Below are 24,761 nucleotides of genomic sequence, written 5' to 3'. Positions count from 1 at the left end.
ATGGTGATAATGAGATTGGAACTTGAGAACCTGGAAAATGATGATGAACCCGTTGAATAATGAGAGTGTGCAGGGCACTATATACCTGGCATAGCAGATTCTCTGATGCATGAGTGTGCATGACAATATATCCCTGGCGTGGAAGTTTTTCTGCAGCAAGAGGGAGCCGGGCACTATATCCCTGGGGTGAAGTTATGATTGACAACCTTTCTGCCGCATGAGTGAGCAGGGCACTATATCCCTGGGATGCGCATTATGTGATAGTGTGCAGGGCACTATATCCCTGGCGTGGCAGAAAGACAACATCATCGGAGATGTGTCGGGTTGGAATTTTGAACCGACAAGTGATATCACGAGTGATAAGTGGATATCTTATACCATTTTTCATAGCATTTTCATAGTGTTCTTAGTTATATTTTATTAAGTTTTAGTGCAAAATTCATGTTTTAGATGCTACTTTGAGTTTTTTTGTTTTTCCTATGATTTTAGGTGAATTTCGGCCAAGTTTGGCAGAATCTTGATTAGGGACGAAGAGAGGATAGCAGATGCTGTCAAGCCTGACCTCGATGCATTCCAAAGATCATTTCTTGAGCTAAAAAGGTCCAATTGGCACGCTCTCATTGGTGTTGGAAAGGTAACTTCTATAGCTTTCTAGTAATATAATATAGTCTATACTTCTCTTCCAGAATCATGCCCAGAAGTGGAATTGAATGTCCTCATCTGGAGTTAAACGCCCAAGAAGGACCACCTCCAATGTTGGACGCCCAAAGCTGGCGTTCAATGCCAGCTTGGGAGCAGAGGGCAGCGAATTCACCCCCTAATGGGCGTTCAACGCCCATTCTCCAAGTTGAACGCCAGGCTTGGACGAAGCATTCAACCAAAGTGGGCCCAAAGTTGATTTTAGCATTCCTTAGTTTATGCAGTCTTATCTTTGTACTTTTTAATTTAAAATTAACATTTCTTAGGATTAGTATTTACAATTTAAAGAGGAGATCACTTAGGATTAAGCATCAATTCAAGAATTGACAGACATATCTTCTCTATTTTTTCTGTAAATTATGAGCAACTAAACCTCCTAGGTTAAGGTTAGGAGCTCTATTTATCTCTATAGATTGATATCATTACTATTCTAATTTAATATATGTTTGATTCAGTTCTAAGGTTTATTTTCGTTCTTCATCCAAATGAGACTGGGTATGTCCCTTTCTCTATATGGGTTCTTGTGGTACTGGGAAAAGGTCACTTGAGCTACAGTTTGAAAACACTCCTCCTAAATCAACAAGTTATCTGGACTAATTGGGAAATGTGACATATAATCTCGTTAGTTATGGGTAATTGAGGTTTCTGTGGCGCTAAACTAGTTTTCTGAACTTCATCCTCTGATCCGGAAGATCCGACCTTGTCTGTGGTATTTTTAGTAGGATTGGAGGAGATTAATTCGTTAAGAGGACATGATTTAATCACTTACAATTTGCCATAGAATGAATCATTCATTGTTAAAAAGGTTGGTAAGAAATATTAATTCGGAAGGATAAATATCTCCGAGGCCTTAACTGTTTTCTCATTTCTGTTTCTACACCAATCCATTATTGCTTTCTTTATTGTTTTGTTTTATGTGCCTACAACAACAACAACTTCCTTTCTATTTCGCTTGACTAAGAAGTGCATGATAACCATTGCTTGCTAATTCCAACAATCTTCGTGGGATCGACCCTCACTCACCTGAGGTATTACTTGGACGACCTGGTGCACTTTCCTTTGAAGTTGTGCGAGTTTAATTTCGTGCACCAAGTTTTTGGCACCGTTACCGGAGATTGTTTGAGATTGACAAACTACCGGTTATCTTGCTAGTTAGATCAGGTAATTTTTACTGGTCTTTTCTTTTGTTTGCATTTCTTGTTAAGTTTTCAAACCTTCTTTGCTTTCTTTTCTTAAAACTTTTCAAAAAAAAATTTTCACCGTTGGTCATCTTTTTCTCTTTTTTTCAATTTTTGTGTTAAATTTTTAAATTTCGTGTTTCTTAGTAGTTTTGGTCAATCATTTTCTTTTTTTATTCTGATTTTCACAAATTGCTCTTGTTTGCTTTCTTGTTGTTCGAATTTTTCTTAGGTGTTTTCTCTTGTTTGATTTCAAAATTTTTATGTTTGGTGTCTGTCTAGTGTTTTTCCTTCCTTTTTAATTTTTGGAAAAAAAAACTTTTCTTTTAAATTTTTGAAAATTTTGAATCTTTTTCTTTCTTTATTTAAAAATTTTAAGTTTGGTGTCCCGCTAGTAATCATGTTGTTTAAATTTAATTTTCTTGTTTATCTTTTCTTTTTTGATCTTTATCATATCTTTTTCTTTAATTTTCAAAATTTTGTTATCTTATCTTTATTTTAAATTTAATTTTTTAAGAAATGTTTAATATTTTGTTAGTTTTTCTTTTTTCCAAATTTAAATTTTAAAATTTTTAAATTTTAAATCTTATCTTATCTTGTTTCTTCCTCTTGACTTTTTCTTTCCAACTTTCGAATTTTAAAATCTCTCTTTGACTTTCTCCTTTTAACTTTCAAAATTTTTCAAAATCAAATCTTCTATCTTTAATTTCAAATCTTGTTTGTTAATTGTTTGTTTTATCTTAAAAGTTTGGTGTCTCTTTGACTCTTCTTTCTCTTTCTTCTTTTTTTTTTGAAAGTCTTTAACTTTTTTCACTTTTCTTTATTTTCGAAAATTCTTAGCATTAAGGACACTTCTATTTTTGAGTTCTCTTTATTTTATCTCATTTGATTTCTTTGTTAGAGTTTCTAACAGAGAGTCCTCTATACTCTAACATAGAGACTCATTTATTTTCCTCTTCTTCATTTCTCTCTTCTTGTTTATGAGTAGGAATAGGGATAGAGAATCCCTTCTTGATACCGATCCAGAACCTGAGAGATTCTTAAGGAGGCATTTGCAACAAGCCCAAGCTAGCAAAGCCAGAGGGAATCTCACGGAAGCTCTTGAGCAAGAAGATGAAGATACAACTATGGCAGCTAATCCAAAAGCTAGAGGAGATGTAAGGAAAGTCCTTGGCTCTTACACTGCACCCACATCTGACTTCTATGGGTGTAGCATCTCCATACCTGCCATTGGTGCAAACAACTTTAAGCTGAAGCCTCAACTGGTCACTCTAGTATAACAAAAGTGCCAGTTTCGTAGACTCCCATAGGAGGACCCTAATAAATTCATTTCAAACTTTCTGCAGATCGGTGATACTATCAAGACTAATGGAGAGAATCTAGAGGTCTACAAGCTCATGATCTTCCCCTTTGCTGTAAGGTACAGAGGAAGGTTATGGCTGGATTCTTAGCCTAAGGAGAGCCTGGACACATGGGAGAAGGTGGTCAATAGATTTTTGACCAAGTTCTTTCCACCTCAAAAGCTGAGTAAGCTTAGGGTAGAAGTCCAGACTTTCAGACAGAAAGAGGGAGAGTCCCTCTATAAAGCTTGGGAGAGGTACAAGAAGCTGATCAGAAGGTGCCCTCCTAACATGATCTCAGAGTGGACCATGTTAGAGATCTTCTATGATGGCCTCTCTGAGATGTCCAAGATGTCACTAAACCACTCTGCTGGTGGCTCACTCCACATGAAGAAGACGCATGAGGAAGCGCAGGAACTCATAGACATGGTTGGCAACAACCAATATATGTACACTTCTGAGAGGGCCCCTGTGAACAGTGGGGCTGCTCAGAAGAGAGGAGTCATGGAAGTGGACACTTTGAATGCCATCTTGGCTCATAACAAGCTCATGTCCCAGCAGATCAACATGATCTTCTAGCACTTGAGTGGAGTGCAGGGCCCAGCTGCCAACTCTCAAGAGGCAGCCTATGAGGAAGACGCAGGTGACACTGCATGGACGACCATGGAGGAGGTGAACTACCTGGAAAACTCCTCCAGAAACTCCAATAACAATCCCTATTCAAATACTTTTAATTAGGGATGGAGGAACCACCCCAACTTTGGGTATAGAGATCAAGAGAGGCCTCAACAAGGCTTCAACAACAATCAGGGTGGAACGAACCAGAATAAGTTCAACAACAAACCATTTCTATCCTCTCAGCAGTAGATCGAGATTCCCACATAGAGCCTCTCTGACCTGGCTACTATAGTCTCTAACCTCTCCAAGACCACTCACAGTTTTATGGTAGAAACTAGGTCTTCCATTTGGAATCTGGAGATACAGGTAGGTCAGCTGAGTAGGAGGATACCTGAGACTCCCTCCAATACTCTTCTAAGCAACACTGACGTAAACCCAAGGGAAGAGTGCAAGGCCCTCACTATGGAAGCAGAAGCTGAACCCAAGGAGGAACCTACCACTGAGGAACTAAAGGAGATCAAGGCTCAGGAGAAAACTGGGAGTGTCACCATGCACGTCCAATGAAGATAGAGGAGCTTGAAGAACAACCCTCTCCAAACGTGCAAGAGGAGCCTGAGGATGAGTGACTTGCTTAGTTCTTGGCAATCCTCAGGAAGCTGCAAGTCAATATCTCTTTTGCAGAGGGGTTGGAGAAGTAACCCCCCTCTGTAGCCTGTCTGAAAAATGCCATCTCTAAAAAAAAGGCATTGATAGGAGATGAGACCGTGGTACTGACCAAGGAATGCAGCACCTTGGTCCAAAAGAAGATGCCTCTAAAGATGCCAGATACCAAAAGCTTTCTGATTCCATGTACTATCGGTACCATCACCTTTGAGAAGGCATTGTACGACCTTAGCTCAAGCATTAACCTTATGTCTCTCTCTGTGATGAAGAAGCTGGGGATCCAAGAGGTGTGGTGCGGAATTTATAACCACAAACTAACCGGCAAGTGCACCGGGTCGTACCAAGTAATACCTCAGGTGAGTGAGGGTCGATCCCACGAGGATTGATGGATCAAGCAATAATGGTTGAGTGATTGGCTTAGTCAGACAAACAGAAAAGAGTGTTTTGGTATTCAAAAGCATTAAACAATAATTCAGAAATTAAAACAGCAAGTAGTAAATTGATGAGAAAAATATATGGAGAAACAGTTAAGGCTTCAGAGATATCTATTTTCCGGATTGACTTTTCTTACTAACTATTTTAATCATGCAAGATTCAATTCATGGCAAACTATATATGACTAAGCCCTAATTCCTTAGACCTTCTTAGTCTACTCTAACTTTCATCAACCGCCAATTCCTTGGTCACTTAATTCCAATTAGAGGATGAAGTTCAATTCTAGTTTATGTGCCACAGAAACTCTAATTACCCAAATATAAAAGGATTATATGTCATGTATCCCGTTAAGTCCAGATAATTAGAAGTTTAGGAGAAATTGTTTTCAAGCTGTTGTTCAAGTAAAGAGCTTTTCCAAGTTATACAAGAACTCAATTAGAACAAGGGTCATACTTCCGTTCCACCCAAATTCATAAGATAAAGAACGAAAACAATTCTTGAAATAGAAATCAATACATGAATTAAAATAGAAAAATAATAGTATCAATCCATACAATAGATAGAGCTCCTAACCTTAACAGTGGATGTCTAGTTGCTCATGGTTCAGAGAGAAAAAACTAGGATTCGTAAAAAAACTGTAAAATGCGGAATGAGGTAGAAGAAAAGAGATGGAGGTTTCTTTTCTCTTTTATATCTAATCCTAATTAATGTAAAAATATATTTTCTAAAACAAAAATAATATATTTTCCTATTTAAAAATAATATACAAATTTAATCAAAATTAATTGATTGTTCGTGCAACCACGCTGACGTATATGGAGACCACGCGGATATTGAGGATCCACACTGAACTTGGAAAAAGCCAAGTTCAGCATGGAGGAGGCAGTGTGATATTTAGCGCTCCCCTTTGATTCCACGCTGAACTTGTCTTTTTCCATGTTCAGCGTGGAGTGTTGCGCATGGTTTTCTCGGAGCTTTCAAGTTCCACACTGAACTTGGCAGGGGCCAAGTTCAACATGGAGGAGGCAGAGGTTTCTGGAGGAGAAGTATACACTATTATATATTGTTGGAAGGCCCTAGAAGTTAGCTTTCCAATGCCACTGGAATCACGTCAATTGGACCTCTGTAGTTCAAGTCATTTCTGTTTGAGTGTAGGAAGGTCAGGATTGACAGCATCATTCGCTTTCCTCCTTTTCTGCTACAAAACTCCGTCAAATCCATTCGAGTTCTACCTGAAATAAATAGAATTGTGTACAACTCAAAGTAGCATCCATAGTGGCTAAAAGATATTTAAAATTTGATTAAACTTAGCAATTCAAGTGCAAATTCATAAGGAAAAGATAGATAAGATGCTCACGCATCAAGGTGCAGCCCACTAGAATCTCACTGGAGATGGCAGATAAGTCCCTGAAATGGGCATATGGCTTGGTGGAAAATGTACTTGTAAAGGTTGAAGACCTTTACCTCCTGGCAGACTTCGTGATACTTGACATTGGAAAGGACAGAGACAACTCCATCATCCTTGGAAGGCCTTTCCTAGCTACTGTGAAGGCCTTAATTGATGTGGAAAAAGGAGAGCTAATTCTGAGGCTATGGGAAGATAACATCCTGTTTAAGATCCCCAATCCTCACTCTCCATCAGATAGAGGAGGTACCACTATGCCACTCTTAGTATTTCAGCCCTCCCTCTCAGTATAGAGTCTTCCAGAACCCCTAGACATCAAACCTAAGTTTGGTGTTGGACATCCATCACCAGCTACTGAGGAAGGGGGCACCAAGAAGAAGGTACCCAAGGGCTGGAGGAACAAGGAGATTCTAACTGAAGGCTTCTCACCTGGCATGTGAGTTGTATTCACTAGAAGTCCATATATTCCACATATTGTGAACAAGATCCTGTCTCTGGGGTATGTTGAATTAATCCATGAGAGCACAGGAAGAAAGCTCACCATGAGGGGTGAAGATCTGAGCTCCTATCAACCTCCGTAAGGGAGCTGTCCATCAAGCTAATGACGGTAAAGAAGAGCTTGTTGGGAGGCAACCCAACCATATGTATAGTATTTTTCCTTTCCTCTGTTTATTTTAGTTTGATTTCCTATTTTTCTAGTTTCTATTAATTTCCATGGTTTTCCCTTTCTTTTTAATATTTGTGATCATGTGGAGAACCTAGAACAGGCACAGGAATGCCTAGGAGTGAAACCAGAACACCCTGGAGGTACCTCTTACTGGCATTGAACGCCAGAACTGGCGCCCAGCACCAGAAAGGGAAAGAGAACTGGGCGTTCAACGCCCATTAAGGAGCAGTTCTGGACCATTTTCTTGGTCCCCTTTGGGCATTCAATGCCCAAACCTGATGTTGAATGCCCCACCAACGAAATAAAAAAGTATCCCTACCTAGTGTTCAATGCCTACAACTGGTGTTGAACGCCCAGGAGGTGGCAGAGGCACTCGAAGTTTGAAGCTTCCTAAGCTAGTGGGTCCCACCCAATCCCCACCTACCCCCACCTTTCATTCACCCCTTACCTTCTCTCTCCTACATTTTCATACTTGATTCCCATACCCTACTTTCCCTCTTCCCAATACACACTCATCAATACACATTCATAGATCCCATTAATTCCTTTTCCCACCACCCACCCACTTCAAATTCAAATTTCCCCTATTCTTCTCTCCCATATGACCAAACCATACCCTTCCCCACCCCTATAAATACCCCTTGATTCCTTCATTCCTACTTACACCTTCACAATCCTCTTCCCTTCTTCCATTTACCCTTCATACACTTCCTTTCTTCCTTTCTTACCCCCACATGGCCAAAGCCTCTCTTCTCTCTCCCCTCTATCTTTTTCTTCTTTCTTATACTATTTTACTTTTCTTTTGTTACTATTTGCTCGAGGACAAGCAAAGTCCTTAAGTTTGGTGTTGGAAAACTCCACTTTTTGCTTTCTATTCCTACTCTCCATGACACCAAAAACTGGAGAATCCTCAAGGAAGAGAAAAGGAAAAGCCCTCGCTTTCGCCTCTGATCCTTGGAAAATATGGAGATTCCTCACCAAGGCACATCAAGATCACTTTTATGGCATGGTAAGGCATAAAAAGGTGATTCCCGAGGGCCCCTTTAGGCTCAAGAAAGATGAGTATCCAAAGATCCAACAAGAAATCTAGAGAAGAGATTGGGAAATTCTGGCCAATCCCATTTCAATAGTTGGAACATTAATGGAACAAGAATTCTTTGCCAATGCCTAGGTCATTAAGAAGCACGACACTAGTGTGAACTCGGAGTCCAAAAATTGGCGTACCATGGTTAGAGAGCAAGTCCTAGATTTTATCCCGGAATGTGTGAGATTGGCACTACAATTGCCTAGGATACAAGGTGACCCACACTCTTACACACGAAGGGTCAACTCTGACCAAAGGCTAGAGAAAGTGCTTGCAGATATCTGTGTAGTCGGAGCTCAATGGAGGAGGGACGCACAAGGCAAGCCCGTGGCTAGAGGATGGTTGGAGCTTATTCAACGCTCCATCATCCCCACAAGTAACCGATCTGAGGTTACCATTGACAAAGCAATAATGATTCATTGCATCATGCTCGGAAATGAGGTGGAGGTACACGAGGTGATTTCTCAAGAGATCTATAAGGTAGCTGAGAAGGCCTCCACCCAAGCAAGGCTAGCGTTCCCTTACCTTATTTATCGCCTATGCAATTCAACTAGAGTTCGTATAGGAGGAGACACCCTCATTGAGATGGACAAATCAATCATAAAAAGGAGGATGGAGCATGTTAGGGAGCCTGCACACGGACCACAGCACGAGCCTATTCAGCCGCCTCCACCAAAGATCCTAGAGATACCTCAGGGAATGTATTTCCTTCCCTGTGACTATTGGGATAAATTGACCACATCTCTCAGGGAGCTGACTTCATCTGTGGATCAGCTGAGGATAGAACATCAGAACCAATCTGTCATCCTCCATCAGATGATGGAAGACCAAAGGAGCATGAGGGAAGAGCAGCTGAGATAGGGGCGAGACATTGAGGAGCTCAAACGCTCTAGAGGATTCCCCGGAGGGAGAAGTAGCCACCGTCACTAAGGTGGTTTAGTTTCATCCTCCCTTCGTTTGTTTTATCTCTATTTTCTTTGTACTTTCTTATTATCTATTTCCATTCTAGTGGATGATCACATTTAGTATTTTGTTCCTTTCTACTACTGTTTTCTTTTCTTTGTTTTGTTATAATATGTCTTATGTATCCCTCATCAAGCTTAAAAGAAAAATTTATTGAAAAAGGAATAATAAAGATGCACAAGTTTCCAAGTTATATCATGCGTTATTTCAATTACTTTGATGTGGTGGCCTTATATTCATTTTCTGAATGTATGAATCAACTGTGCATATTTGATATTGAAGTTAAGCATGTTGGCTCTTGAAGAACAGTGAATTTAGAGAAGTATTATTGATTCTTTTAAAAATCAAATAGATTGATTCTTGAAGCAAAAGAAACAGCTAAAAGAAAAAGATAAATAAAAGGAAATGAAAAAGAAAGAACAAGGATCCAAGCCTTTGAGCATCAATGGTTAGGAGGGTCAAAAATTGGCCTAAAAAGCTGAAATGAGTTGCTATCCCTAACTATATGCTTGTGGTGTGAAGGTATCCAGAAAATCTTGAGACTAAGCATTTAAAGTCGTGATCCCATGTTAAAGAGTACGCTTAAGAACTCTGAGCACCACTGTCTAGGAATTTAAGCAAAGCTAAATTCGAATCCAAAGGGTTCTCCCAGTTAAGTGCTTGTGGCGTTTATGTATCTGGTGGTAATAATTGAAAACAAAATGCTTAGAGTCATGGCTAGGCTCAAAGGTGCAAAGAACAAAAAAGAAGCTGTGTTCAAGAATCAAGAAAAACTAAAAGAAGAGAATCAATAATATCATCCGGATTCTAGTTCCAAAGGATGCCAGTATTTCTGAACTTCAAAGGAAAGTGAGATGCCAAAGCTATTCAGAAATAAAGAGCTAATAGCCCCATTCAGTAATTGAAACTGAGCTTCATTGACAACTCTGAGACCACATGTATTTTCCTCTTCTGATTAGTCCTATCTTGTTTTTAGTTGCTTGAGGACAAGCAACAATTTAAATTTGGTGTTATGATAAGTGGATATCTTATACCCTTTTTCATAGCATTTTCATAGTGTTCTTAGTTATATTTTATTAAGTTTTACTATGTTTTAGTGCAAAATTGATCTTTTGGATGCTACTTTGAGTTTTTATGTGTTTCCTATGATTTTATATGAATTTCGGCCAAGTTTGGTAGAATCTTGATCAGGGACGAAGAGAGAATAGCAGATGTTGAACGTCCTCATCTGGAGTTCAACGCCCAAGAAGGACCAGCCTCCAGCGTTGAACGGCCAAAACTGGCGTTCAACGCCAGCTAGGGAGCAGAGGGCAGCGAGTTCACCCCTTAATGGACGTTCATTGCCCATTCTACAAGTTGAACGCCAGGCTTGGATGAAGCACTCAACCAAAGTAGGCCCAAAGTGGATTTTAGCACTCCTTAGCTTATGCAGTCTTATCTTTGTACTTTTTAATTTAAAATTAACATTTCTTAGGGTTAGTATTTACTATTTAAAGAGGAGATCACTCAGGATTAAGCATCAATTCAAGAATTGACAGACAGATCTTCTCTATTTTCTCTATAAATTATGAGCAACTAAACCTCCTAGGTTAAGGTTAGGAGCTCTGTTTATCTCTATGGATTGATATCATTACTATAATATTTTATTTATTTTCGTTCTTCATCCAAATGAGACTGGGTATGTCCCTTTCTCTACATGCGTTCTTGTGATACTCAGAAAAGGTCACTTGAGCTACAGCTTGAAAACACTCATCCGAAACCAACAATTTATCTGGGCTTATTGGAAAATGTAACGTATGATCTCGTTAGTTATGGGTAATTGAGGTTTCTGTGGCACTAAACTTGTTTTCTAAACTTCACCTTCTGATCTGGAAGATTCGACCTTGTCTGTGGCGTTTTGAGTAGGATCGGAGGAGATTAATTCGCTGAGAGGACATGATTTAATCACTTACAGTTTACCATAGAATGAATCATTCATTGTTAAAAAGGTTGGTAAGAAATATTAATTCAGAAGGATAAATATCTCCGAGGCCTTAACTGTTTTCTCATTACAGTTTCTACAGCAATCCATTATTGCTTTCATTATTGTTTTGTTTTATGCGCCTACAACAACAACAACTTCATTTTTTTTTCGCCTGACTAAGAAGTGCAAGATGAGCATTGCTTGCTCAATCCAACAATCCGCGTGGGATCGACCCTCACTCACCTGAGGTATTACTTGGACGACCCGGTGCACTTGCCAGTGAAGTTGTGCGAGTTCAATTTCGCGCACCAATGAGCGAATAGGATAGACATTCATCATATGCATCTATGTGACATTGCTTAGGTGTGCATATTGTAATTAGTTTCCCTATGCGAATAATTATGCTTAACTGCTAATTGCTATACTTGCGTAACTTCTTTGTTTGTGTTTGTAATTGAAATTGGTTGGATTATGGTGATTTGGATGTTGATTGATGATGAGCGGATATTTTATACGCTTTTTGGTATCATTTCATATAGTTTTTAGTATGTTTTGTTTAGCTTTTATTAAGTTTTTATAGGTTTTAGTGTTAAATTCACATTTTTTTACTATACTATAAGTTTTTGTGTTTTAGTACAATTTTAGGTATTTTCTAGCTGAAATTGAGGAGCTGGAGCAAAAGTCTGATTCAGAGACAGAGAAAGCACCGCAGATGCTGTCCGGATCTGACCTCCTTGCATTCGGAAGAGATTATATGGAGCTACACATGTCCAAATGGAGAGTTCTCAACTGATATGGAAAGCTTACTTCCAGAGCTTTCCATTAATATATAATACTTCATACTTTGATTCAGATTAGAAGACCCAAAACTGGCATCCAACGCCAGCTTCCTGCCCCCTTCCAGGCGTCCAGCGCCCACAGAGCAGAGTCCAGCGTTCAAATGCCCAGAGAGGACCCCCTAGCCAGCGTTCAATGCCCTAGGAGCCTCATAGAACATGGATCTTATCAAAACATAGCCCAAACATTCACCAAGTGGGCCCCAGAAGTGGATTTTAGCACTAGATAGACTGTTTTACCCTTACTAGTCATCTGTTTAGTATTTAAGACTTATTTGACATCTCTCTGGGGGGGGGACGTATATCATTTACCATTATTTTCAAGTTTTACATTGTATTTCCTTTCAGTATGAGTTTTTAAGCATCCTAGGTTGAGGGGAGGAGCCCTGTTGAGTCCTATGAATTAATAAAAGTAATACTCTTTCTTCTCCGATCCGTGTTTGATTTATTTCTAAGATGTATGTTCGTTCTTCAACATGGTGAATAGGATGATCAGTGACAATTAGCTCTGTTCATCATACTAAGATGAACGTGTCTGACAAACAACCGCGTCTACTTGGGTTCGTGTGTATACATGGCCGGAAAGCACGAACCAACAGCTATGTTTATACATCTCTCAGATGGCTAATCTACGACTTCATTAGGGACTTTTCGAGACACCAGTTCAGCCGATTTCTGGGAAGATTAGGGTCTTCGTGGTATAGGCTAGAATTCACAGAAGCAGTATTCTCTGATCTAGAAGATTCGACCTTGTCTGTGGCATTTTGAGTAGGATCGCCAAGAGAATAAACTGCTAGAGTTTCACCCTCGGTCAGATTGAATGACCACGGGCAATGGCGTTTGATCTGGAGTAGAGGAGATCAATGACCTCGGGCAATGGCTTTGATCACATACAGCCTGCCATAGAAGAGATCATTCACAAGCAGAGAAGACAGTGATACCGGAGTTAATTCAGAAAGACAAAGTAACTCCAATCTTCAATTATATTCCTATTACTGATTCCAATAATCCTACTACAACTCCGTAATCCAACAACCTTCTGATTTCGCCTGACTAAGACCTGCAAGATAACCATAGCTTGCTTCAAACCAACAATCCTCGTGGGATCGACCCTGACTCGCTCAGGTATTACTTGGACGACCCAATGCACTTGCTGGTATAGCTGTATGAAAGTGTGGGGATTTGTGCACCAAGTTTTTGGCGTCGTTGCCAGGGAATGTTGACTTTGGACAAACTGACGGATTGTCTTGCTTCCTAGATCAGGTAATTTATTTTATTTTATTTTGTTTGTGTCTTTTATTTTTGTTTTCTTCTTCTTATTTTCGAAAATTTTAAAAAACGTTTTTCAAGAAATTTTTGTCTTTTCTTTGTTATCTTTGTTCTTGGTTTGAGTCTTTTTGTTTATGTTCTTGATAAATTTTCGTTTCTTTGAGTCTTTGATTTTGTTCTTATAGTAATTTTCGATTTTTTTGGTATCTTCCTTTCAAAAATTCTTCAAAAATAGCTTCTTTGTTTGAGTCTTTGTTTGTGTTATTGTTGAGTCAATTTTCGAAAATCTTGAGTCCTTTTGTTTGAGTCCTTTCTAAAAGTTTTTAAATTTAGTGTCTTTTTGTTTGAGTTTTGTTTCAATTCTTTAAGTTTTGTGTCTTCTTGTTTATTTTCTTTTAGTTTTTGAAAATTTCTTTTTGGCTTTTTAAAAATTTTAAGTTTGGTGTCCTTTTTATGTTCTTGTGTTCTTTGAGTCTTTGAGTTTTGGTCTTTGTGTTCTTATTAGTCTTCAAAGTGTTCTTGAGTTTTCTTTGTGTTTTGATCTTAAAATTTTTAAGTTTGGTGTCCCTTTGTGTTTTCCTCCAAAATTTTCGAAAATTAGGGGTGCTAGATCTAAAAATTTTAAGTCTTGTATCTTTTACTTATTTTTCTCTTTCATTATTAAATTCAAAAACAAAAAAAATATCTTTTCTATTTTTATTTTAACTATATTTTTGAAAATCTTAATTAAAAATTCAAATTTTAATTTCAAAATTTTTATCTTATCTTATCTTAGTTTTCAATTTTCAAAAATCAAATCATTTTAAAATAAAAAATCTAATCTTTTTCAAAAATCTTGTTTTATCTTTTTCAAATTTCAAAATTTAAAAACCCAAATTTCAAATTTCAAATTTTAAAAATCATATCTTTCTCAAAATCAAATTTCAAAATCTTATCTTTTTAAAATCTTTTTTAAATCCTTTTTGTTTCTTATCTTATCTTTTGTAGCCTCAAATTTTAAAATTAAATCTTTCTTACATCTTTTTGATTTCATATGTTATCTTTTTCTAATTTCAAATTTCAATTTCAAATCTTTTCTTATCTTATCTCTCATCTTATTTTATTTTAAAATCTTTTCTTAATTAATATCTTATCTTCTCTCTCTTCTTTTTCAAAACTTCCTAACTAACTCTCTTCTCTCTCAATTTTCGAAAACTTATCCTTCTTCTCTCTCTTCTATTTTCGAAAATTCACTAACTAATTTTCAATTCTTTTTAATTTATTAACTTAATTTTCAAAAATTAATTAATAAATAAAATAAAAACAAAAATATTTTAATTCTTATTTATCTTTTCTATTTATACTTCTTTTTCTATTCACTTCTATTATTTGAACTCTACTCCTCTCTCTTCTTCCATCTTCACTTTTCTGTCTTCTTTTTACTTCACATCTCACTGGAAGCTCTTTGATCCAAGTAGCACAAAAAGCTTCCTTCCTTTCTTTCTTTTCTTTTATTTTTGTTTATGACCAGGAATAAGGATAAAGAACCCATCTTGACTCCTGATCCTGAACCTGAGAAGACTCTAAGGAGGCGTTTACAACAAGCTAAAGCACAACACTCCGGAAGAGATCTTTTAGAAAATTTTGAACAAGAGGATGCCAGAAAGGTTCTTGGTGACTTCACTATACCTACCTCTGACTTTTATGGCAGAAGCATCTCTGTACCTGCCATTGGAGCTAACAATTTTGAGCTTAAGCCTCAGTTAGTCTCTCTTTTGCAGTAGAACTGCAAATTCCATGGACTTCTATTGGAAGATCCACATCAGTTCTTAGCTGAATTCTTACAGATCTGTGATACTGTAAAGATTGATGGAGTTGATCCTGAAGTCTACAAGCTTATGTTCTTCCCCTTTGCTGTAAGAGAAAGAGCTAAGATATGGTTAGATTCCCAACCTAGAGAGAGTCTTGAGTCTTAAGAAAAGCTGGTTAATGCTTTTTTGGCTAAATTCTTTCCCCTTCAAAGGATGAGCAAAATTAGAGTGGAAGTTCAAACCTTTAGATAAAGAGAAGGTGAATCCCTCTATAAAGCTTGGGAAAGATACAAGCAATTGATCACGAGGTGTCCTCCTGACATACTGTCAGAATGGTCTATCATAGGCATGTTCTATGATGGTCTATTTTAGATGTCCAAAATTTCATTAGACAACTCTACAGGTGGATCACTCCACTTGAAAAAAACACCTGCAGAAGTAAGAGAACTCATTGAGATGGTTGCAAACAACCAATTCATGTATACTTCTGAAAGGAATCCTGAAAATCATGGGATCTCTCAGAAGAAAGGAGTTCATGAAGTTGATACTCTAAATGCCATATTGGCTCAGAATAGGATCTTAACCCAACAGGTTAACATGATCTTCCAGCATTTGACTGGAATGCAAACTGCAGCTGGCAGTACTCAGGAAGCTTCTTCTGACATAGAAGCTTATGATCCTGAACAACCTACCATTGAGGAGGTGAATTACATGGGAGAACCCTATGAAAACACCTATAATCCTTCATGGGGGAACCATTCTAATCTTTCATGGAAAGATCAACAGAAACCTCAGTAAGGTTTCAACAACAATCAAGGTGGTAGGAACCAGAATAGGTTCAATAATAGACCACCATTCCCATCTTCTCAAGGGAATATGGAAACCTCTAAGCAGAGCCTCTCTGACTTAGTCACTCTGGTTTCTATCCTCACTAAGACCACTTATAGTTTCATGAATGAAACAAGGTCCTCCATTAGAAATTTGGAGGTACAAGTTGATCAACTGAGCAAGAGGATCCCTGAGATTCCTCCTGAAACTTCCTAGTAACACTGAGGTGAATCCTAGAGAAGAGTGCAAGGCCATAACTATGGAGGTAGAGGCCGAATCCGAGAAGATTGGGAAGGCTTTGAATGCCAGAGAAGAAGGCTTCACTGGGCGTTCAACGCCCTTAATGGTAGCAAGCCTGGTACTGAACGCCAGTGAGGAACCCTCACTGGGCATTCAATGCCCATCCTGGCAGCAGAGTTGGCGTTGAACGCCAGCCAAGGAGTACTGGCTGGGTGTTCAATGCCCAAACACCCAGGAACTCTGGCGCTGAACGCCAGTGAGGAACCCCTCACTGGGCGTTCAACACCCAACCATTCAGCCATTCTGGCACTGAACGCCAGTGAGGAACCCCTCGCTGGGCATTCAACACCCACACACCCAGGGAAGCTGGTGTTGAACGCCAGCAAGGACATCCCTACTGGATGTCCAACGCCCAAACTGCTAGAGGGACTGGCGTTTAACACCAGTAAGGGTGGACAGCAAGGGCGTTCAACGCCCAAAGAGCTCACAGAGCTAGTGTTAAACGCCAGTAAAAGCACACCCTCTGAGTGCTTTAGTTCGACTCAAGAACCCTTTATCCCAGAACCAAAGAAAGCTGGTACACAAAATTGTGATCACACTTTTCACAACTCCGCACAACTAACCAGCAAGTGAACTGGGTCATCCAAGTAATACCTTACGTGAGTAAGGGTCGATCCCACGGAGATTGTCGGCTTGAAGCAAGCTATGGTCATCTTTTAAATCTCAGTCAGGCGGATTCAATTGGTTATGAGGTTTAGGTAATTAAAAGATAAATAAAACATAAAATAAAATAAAGATACTTATGTAATTCATTGGTGGAAATTTCAGATAAGCGTTTGGAGATGCTTTGTTGCTTCTGAACCTCTGCTTTCCTATTGTCTTCTTTCAATCATGCGTGCTCCTTTCCATGGCAAGCTATATGATCCTCTCGGATAAAAAATACCAGGTACGATCTCTGCACGGATAATCAACTGTCGGATTTCTCGTCTCGGATGAAAAATACAAGGTACAGCTACCGCATGGCTAATCATCTGTCGGTTCTCACTAGCGTCGGAATAGGACCCTTATCCTTTTGCACACTGTCACTGCGCCCGACATTCACAAGTTTGAAGCTCGTCACAGTCATCCCTTCCCAGATCCTACTCGAAATACCACAGACAAGGTTTAGACTTTCCAGATCTCAGGAATGGCTGCCAATCAGTTCTAGCCTATACCACGAAGATCCTAATCTCACAGACTCGGTCCGTGTATTAGAGACCCAAGAGAATATACTCCGGCTGTCGTCTAATGACTACGTTGAACATCATGTACTCTTCTTTGTGGTTGTCAGGCACGCGGATCTTGGCTAAGCAAGTAACGAAGATAGTGGGTGATTGTCACGGGTCACCCCTTCATTCTGACTTAACTGAATTAAGTATGAGAGTATATCTTGGAGAAGAAGTAAGCATGAATTGAAAGAGAAACAATAGTACTTGCATTAACTCATGAAGAACAGCAGAGCTCCGCACCTTAATCTATGAGGTGTAGAAACTCCACCGTAGAAAGTACATAAGAGAAAATAGTCTAGGCATGGCCGTGTGGCCAGCCTCCAAGTCCAAGGATGATAATATCATAATCCCCGAATACAATAGTAAAAAGTGCTATTTATACTAAACTAGTTACTAGGGATTATAGAAAATGAATAACTAAGTGCAGATAGTGTAGAAATCCACTTCCGGGGCCCACTTGGTGTGTGCTTGGGCTGAGCATTGAAGCTTTCACATGCATAGGCCATTCTTGGAGTTAAACGCTAGCTTGGGTGCCAGTTTGGGCGTTTAACTCCAGTTCTGGTGCCAGTTCTGGCATTTTACTCCAGAAAATGGTCTTTGGTTGGCGTTTAGACGCCAGTTTGGGCTATCAAATCTCGAGCAAAGTATAGACTATTATACATTGCTGGAAAGCCCAAGATGTCTACTTTCCAAAACAATTGAGAGCGCGCCAATTGGGCTTCTTTAGATCCAGAAATCCACTTCGAGTGCAGGAGGGTCAGAATCCAACAGCATCTGCAGTCCTTTTTCAGCCTCTGAATCAGATTTTTGCTTAGGTCCCTCAATTTCAGTCAGAAAATACCTGAAATTACAGAAAAACACACAAACTCCTAGTAAAGTCCAGAAATGTGATTTTTGCATAAAAACTAATAAAAATATAATAAAAAGTAACTAAAACATATTAAAAACTATGTAAAAACAATGCCAAAAAGGGTATAAATTATCTGCTCATCATAACACCAAACTTAAATTGTTGCTTGTCCCCAAGAAACTAAGAACAAAATAGGATAAAAATAAGAGAAAATACAATAAATTTCAAAATATCAATGAAGATTAGTTTTAATTAGATGAGCGGGACTAGTAACTTTTTGCTTCTGAACAGTTTTGGCATCTCACTTTATCCTTTGAAGTTCAGAATGATTGGCATCCATAGGAACTTAGAATTCAGATAGTGTTATTGATTCTCCTAGTTCAGTATGTTGATTCTTGAACACAGCTACTTTATGAGTCTTGACCGTGACCCTAAGCATTTTGTTTTCCAGTATTACCACCGGATACATAAATGCCACAGACACATAACTGGGTGAACCTTTTCAGATTGTGACTCAGCTTTGCTAGAGTCCCCAGTTAGAGGTGCCCAGAGCTCTTAAGCACACTCTTTTTGCTTTGGACCATGACTTTAACCACTCAGTCTCAAGCTTTTCACTTGACACCTTCACGCCACAAGCACATGGTTAGGGACAGCTTGATTTAGCCGCTTAGGCCAGGATTTTATTCCTTTGGGCCCTCCTATCCATTAATGCTCAAAACCTTGGATCTTTTTTTTGCATTTTTTTTCTTTTCTTTTTTTCGTAAGCTTTGTTTTCTTCATTGCTTTTTCTTGCTTCAAGAATCAATTTTATGATTTTTCAGATTATCAATAACATTTCTCTTTTTTCATTATTCTTTCAAGAGCCAACAATTTTAACATTCATAAACTTCACTATAAAAAATATGCACTGTTCAAGCATTCATTCAGAAAACAAAAAGTATTGCCACCACATCAAAATAATTAAACTAATTTCAAGATAGAATTCAAAATTCATGTACTGCTTTTTCTTTTTTAGAAAACCTTTTTCATTTAAGAAAGGTGAAGGATTCATAGGACATTCATAGCTTTAAGACATAGACACTAGACACTAATGATCATGTAATAAAGACACAAATATAGACAAAACATAAAGCATAAAATTCGAAAAACAGAAAAATAAGAACATGGAAATTAAAGAACGGGTCCACCTTAGTGACGGCGGCTAGTTCTTCCTCTTGAAGATCTTATGGAGTGCTTTAGCTCCTCAATATCTCTTCCTTGCCTTTGTTGCTCCTCTCTCATGGCCTTTTGGTCCTCTCTGATTTCATGGAGGATGATGGAGTGCTCTTGGTGCTCCATCCTTAGTTGCCCCATGTTGGAACTCAATTTTCCTAAAGAAGTGTTGAGTTGCTCCCAATAGTTGTGTGGAGGAAAATGCATCCCTTGAGGCATCTCAGGGATATCTTGATGAGGGACTTCCTCATGCTCTTGTTGAGGTCCATGAGTGGGCTCTCTTGTTTGCTCCATCCTCTTTTTAGTGATGGACTTGTCCTCTTCAATGAGGATGTCTTCCTCTATGATAATTCCAGCTGAATTGCATCGGTTACAGATGAGATGAGGGAAGGCTAATCTTGCCAAAGTGGAGGGCTTGTCCGCCACCTTGTAGAGTTCTAGAGGTATGATCTCATGAATTTCTACTTCCTCTCCAATCATGATACTATGGATCATGATAGCCCGGTCTATTGTAACTTCAGACCGGTTGCTAGTGGAAATGATAGAGCGTTAGATGAACTCCAACCATCCCCTAGCCATGTGTTTGAGGTCAAGCCTTCTTAGTTGAACCGGCTTTCCTCTGGAGTCTCTCTTCTATTGAGCTTTTTTCACACAGATGTCTATGAGGACTTGGTCCAACCTTTGATCAAGGTTGACCCTTCTAGTGAAAGGGTGAGGATCTCCTTGCATTATTGGCAAGTTGAATGCCAACCTCACATTTTCCAGACTAAAATCGAAGTAATTCCCCCAAACCATTGTGAGCCAATTCTTTGGGTTTGGGTTCACACTTTGATCATGGTTGTTAGTGATCCATGCATTAGCATAGAACTCTTGAACCATTAAGATTCTAACTTGTTGGATGGGGTTGGTGAGAGCTTCCCAACCTCTTCTTTGAACCTCATGTTGGATCTCCGGATATTCACTCTTTTTGAGCATAAAGGGGACTTCGGGGATCACCCTTTTCTTGGCCACAACATCATAGAAGTGGTCTTGATGGACCTTTGAGATGAATCTCTCCATCTCTCATGATTCGGAGGTGGAAGCAATTGCTTTCCCTTTCCTCTTTCTAGAGGTTTCTCCGGCCTTAGGTGCCATTAATGGTTATGAAAAAACAAAAAGCAGAGCTTTTTCCCACACCAAACTTAAAAGGTTTGCTCGTCCTCGAGCAAAAGAAGAAAGAAAGGAGTAGAAGAAAAAGAAATGGAGGAGATAGAGGAGTGTGTTGGTTTCGGCCAAGGGGGGTTTAAGTGTTTATGAAGTTTGAAATTGAAGGTAGTAAGGAGAGGTATTTATAGGGTAAGAGAAAGAGTGAATTGAGGTAGTGAGGATCCTGTGGGGTCCACAGATCCTGAGGCGTCAAGAAATTCTATTCCCTGCACCATTCTGGCATTTAAACGCCCTCTGTATGCCATTTCTGGTGTTTAACACCAACTCTGCTACCTTTTCTGGCGTTAAACGCTAAGCTGATGCCAATTTCTGGTGTTTAATGCCCACCAGACACCCTTCTCTGGCATTAAACACCAGTCTGTCTGCCATTCCTGGTGTTTAACGCCAGCCAGATACTAGACACCCTTTTCTGGCGTTAAACGCCAGTCTTCCTGCCATTTCTGGTTTTTAATGCCCAGAATGCTGCCAGACTGGGCATTAAACGCCCATTCTACTATCCTTACTAGCGTTTAAACACCAATAAGCCTGTCCTCCAGGGTGTGCTATTTTTGATGCTATTTTTGATTTTGCTTTAATTCTGTAGCTATTTTTATAACTTCACATGATCATCAACCTAAAGAAAACATAAAATGACAATGGAAAACAAATGTCTATAAAATAATATAATTAAATAACTTTGGGTTGCCTCCCAATAAGCACTTCTTTAATGTCAATAGCTTGACAGTGAGCTCTTAGAGAGCTTCACAGAGACTCAGAGCTTAATGGTGGCCTCCTAACACCAAACTTAGAAGTTGAGTGTGGGGGCTCTGTTTGACTCTGTATTAAGAGAAGCTTTTCATGCTTTCTCTCCATGGTTACAGAAGAAGATCCTTGAGCCTTAAACACAAGGTAGTCCTCATTCAATTGAAGGACTAACTCTCCTCTGTCTACATCAATCACAGCCCTTGCTGTGGCTAGGAAGGATCTTTCAAGGATGATGGATTCATCCTCATCCTTCCCGGTATCTAGGATTATAAAATCAGCAGGGATGTACAGGTCTTCAACCTTTACTAATACATCCTCTACAAGTCCATAAGCCTATTTCATTGATTTGTCTGCCATCTCTAATGAGATTCTTACAGCTTGTACCTCAAAGATCCCAAGTTTCTCCATTACAGAGAGTGGCATGAGGTTTATTCCTGACCCCAGGTCACACAGAGCCTTCTCAAAGGTCATGGTACCTATGGTACAAGGTATTAAGAATTTTTCGGGATCCGGTTTTTTTTAGGTAATTTCTGTTGAACCAAAGCATTCAGTTCATTGATGAGCAATGGAGGTTCATCCTCCCAAGTCTCATTACCAAATAACTTGGCATTCAGCTTTATCATTGCTCCTAGATACTGAGCAACGTGCTCTTCAATAATATTTTCATCTTCTTCAGAGGAAGAATACTCATCAGAGCTCATGAATGGCAACAGTATGTTCAGTGGAATCTCTATGGTCTCTATATGAGCCTCAGATTCCTTTGATTCCTCATTAGGAAACTCCTTATTGGTCAGTGGACGTCCATTGAGGTCTTCCTCACTGGAAATCACTACCTCTTCCTCCTCTATAGGTTCCGCCATGTTGGGTATATTGATGGCCTTGAACTCTCTCTTTGGATTCTCTTCTGTATTGCTTGGGAGAGTAGTAGGAGGGATTTCAGTAACTCTTTTACTCAGCTGACCCACTTGTGCCTTCAAATTTCTGATGGAGGACCTTGTTTCAGTCATGAAACTGAGAGTGGTCTTAGATAGATCAGAGACAATGGTTGCTAAGTCAGAGAGGCTCTGCTTAGAATTCTCTGTCTGTTGCTCAGAAGATGATGAAAAAGGCTTACTATTGCCAAACCTATTTCTCCCACCATTATTATTATTAAAGCCTTGTTGAGGCTTCAGTTGATCCTTCTATGAGAAATTTGGATGATTTCTCCATGAAGGATTATAGGTGTTTCCATAGGATTCTCCCATGTAATTCACCTCTTCCATTTCAGGATTCTCAGGGTCATAAGCTTCTCCTTCAGAGGAGGCTTCTTTAGTACTGCCAGATGTAGCTTACATTCCAGTCAGATTCTGAGAAATCATATTGACTTGCTGAGTCAATATTTTATTCTGAGCCAATATGGCATTCAGAGTATCAATCTCAAGAACTCCTTTCTTCTGAGTCATCCCATTATTCACAAGATTTCTTTCAGAAGTATACATGAACTGGTTATTTGCAACAATTTTAATGAGTTCTTGGGCTTCTGTAGGTGTTTTCTTCAGATGAAGAGATCCACCAGCAGAGTGGTCCAATGACATCTTGGACAATTCAGATAGACCATCATAGAATATACATAAGATGCTCCATTCTGAAAGCATGTCAGAAGGACATCTTCTAATCAATTGCTTGTATCTTTCCCAAGCTTCATAGAGGGATTCACCTTCCTTCTGTCTGAAGGTTTAGACTTCCACTCTAAGCTTGCTTAACTTTTGAGGTGGAAAGAATTTGGCCAAGAAAGCATTGACCAACTTTTCCCAAGAGTTCATGCTTTCTTTAGGTTGTGAGTTCAACCATATCTTAGCTCTGTCTCTTACAGCAAAGGGGAAAAGCATAAGTTTGTAGACCTCGGGATTAACCCCATTGATCTTAATAGTGTCACAGATTTGCAAGAATTCAGCTAAGAATTGATGAGGATCTTCCAATGGAAGTCCATGAAACTTGTAATTCTACTGCATTAGAGAAACTAATTGAGGCTTAAGCTCAAAGTCATTTGCTCCAATTGTAGGAATTGAGATGTTTTTTCCATAGAAGTCGGAAGTTAGTGAAGTAAAATCACCAAGCACCTTCCTTGCATCTCCACCATTGTTGTTGGGTTCGGCTGCCATGTCTACTTCTTTTTCGAAAATCTCTGTAAGGTCCTCTCCGGAGTGTTGTGCTTTAGCTTCTCTTAGCTTCCTCTTCAGAGTCCTTTCAGGTTCAGGATCAGCTTCAACAAGAATGTCCTTATTCTTGTTCTTGCTCATATGAAAAAGAAGAGAACAGAAAAGAAGAGGAATCCTCTATATCAGAGTACAGAGATTTCTTTATGTGAGTATAAGAATAGAAGAATAGAAGAATGAGGTAGAGAGAGAATGAGAGAAATTCAAACACAGAGAGAGGGATAGGATTCGAATTATGAGTAGAAGAGAAGTGTTAGTAAATAAATAAAATAAATAGAAAGAGATGAGAGAAAGAGAGTATTCGAATATTAATTAAAATAAAAGAAAATTATTAGTTAGAATTTGAAATTTAAGAAAAGAAATATAATAAAATTAGAATTTAAAACAACTAGTTAATTAAAAAGAATTTTGAAAAAGTGGTTAGTTGTTTTCAAAAATGAGAAGTGAAAAAGTAGTTAGGTGGTTTTGAAAAAGATAAGAAATAGTAAACTTTTTAAAATTAAAACAAACAAGTCAAGTGGTTAATTGAAAAAGATTTGAAAATAAATTTTGAAAAGATAAGAAGTTAGAAAAAGATTTTGAAATCAAATTTTGAAAAAGATATGATTGAAATTTATTTTGAAAAAGATTTGAAAAAGAAATTTAAAAAGATTTGATTTTGAAAATTAAAGTTGATGACTTGACTAACAAGAAATTAAAAGATATGATTCTACAATTTTAATATTGAACCTTTCTTAACAGGAAAGTAACAAACTTGAAATTTTTGAATCAAAGCCTTAATTGTTAGCAATAATTTTGAAAATTATGAAATAAAATAAGAAAAAGATTTTGAAAATTAATTAAAAAAAATTTCGGAAAACATGAAAGAAAAATGAAAAAGATTTGAAAAGATAAAATTTTTAAATTGAAATTTTGACTTGACTAACAAGAAATAACCAAATTTTAATTTTTTTGACCAAATCAACTCAAAATTTCGAAATTTATGAGTGAAATAAGGGAAAGATATTATTTTTTTTATTTTTGATTAATGAAGAAAAAGAAAAACAACAAAATGACACAAAACATAAGAATTTAAGATCAAAACAAATAATGCATGCAAGAACACTTTGAATGTCAAGATGAACACCAACAACACTTTGAAGATCATGATGAACATCAAGAACATATTTTTGAAAATTTTTAAGAAAGAAAGACATGTAAGACACCAAACATAGAAATTTTTAATGTTTAGACACTATGAATTCGAAAATGCATATGAAAAACAACAAAAAACACAAAACAAGAAAAATTAAAGATCAAACAAGGAAA

At 38.3% G+C, this 24,761-nt stretch overlaps 1 non-coding gene across 1 annotated transcript; it reads left to right on the top strand.

Annotated features, from left to right (window-relative positions):
- The first annotated feature begins 22,886 nt into the window (after positions 1-22,886).
- LOC148567298 (small nucleolar RNA R71) lies at positions 22,887-22,994 on the top strand. Its single transcript, XR_015883009.1, has one exon. It is a non-coding gene; the product is annotated as a small nucleolar RNA R71 (small nucleolar RNA).
- The last annotated feature ends 1,767 nt before the right edge of the window (positions 22,995-24,761 follow it).

This window comes from Arachis ipaensis, chromosome B4 (assembly GCF_059453495.1).
Source record: "Arachis ipaensis isolate K30076 ecotype BB chromosome B4, ASM5945349v1, whole genome shotgun sequence".
Taxonomy (NCBI): Eukaryota; Viridiplantae; Streptophyta; class Magnoliopsida; order Fabales; family Fabaceae; genus Arachis; species Arachis ipaensis.
Note: the sequence above shows the minus strand (reverse complement) of the source record. Positions and strands in the feature narration are given on the sequence as shown.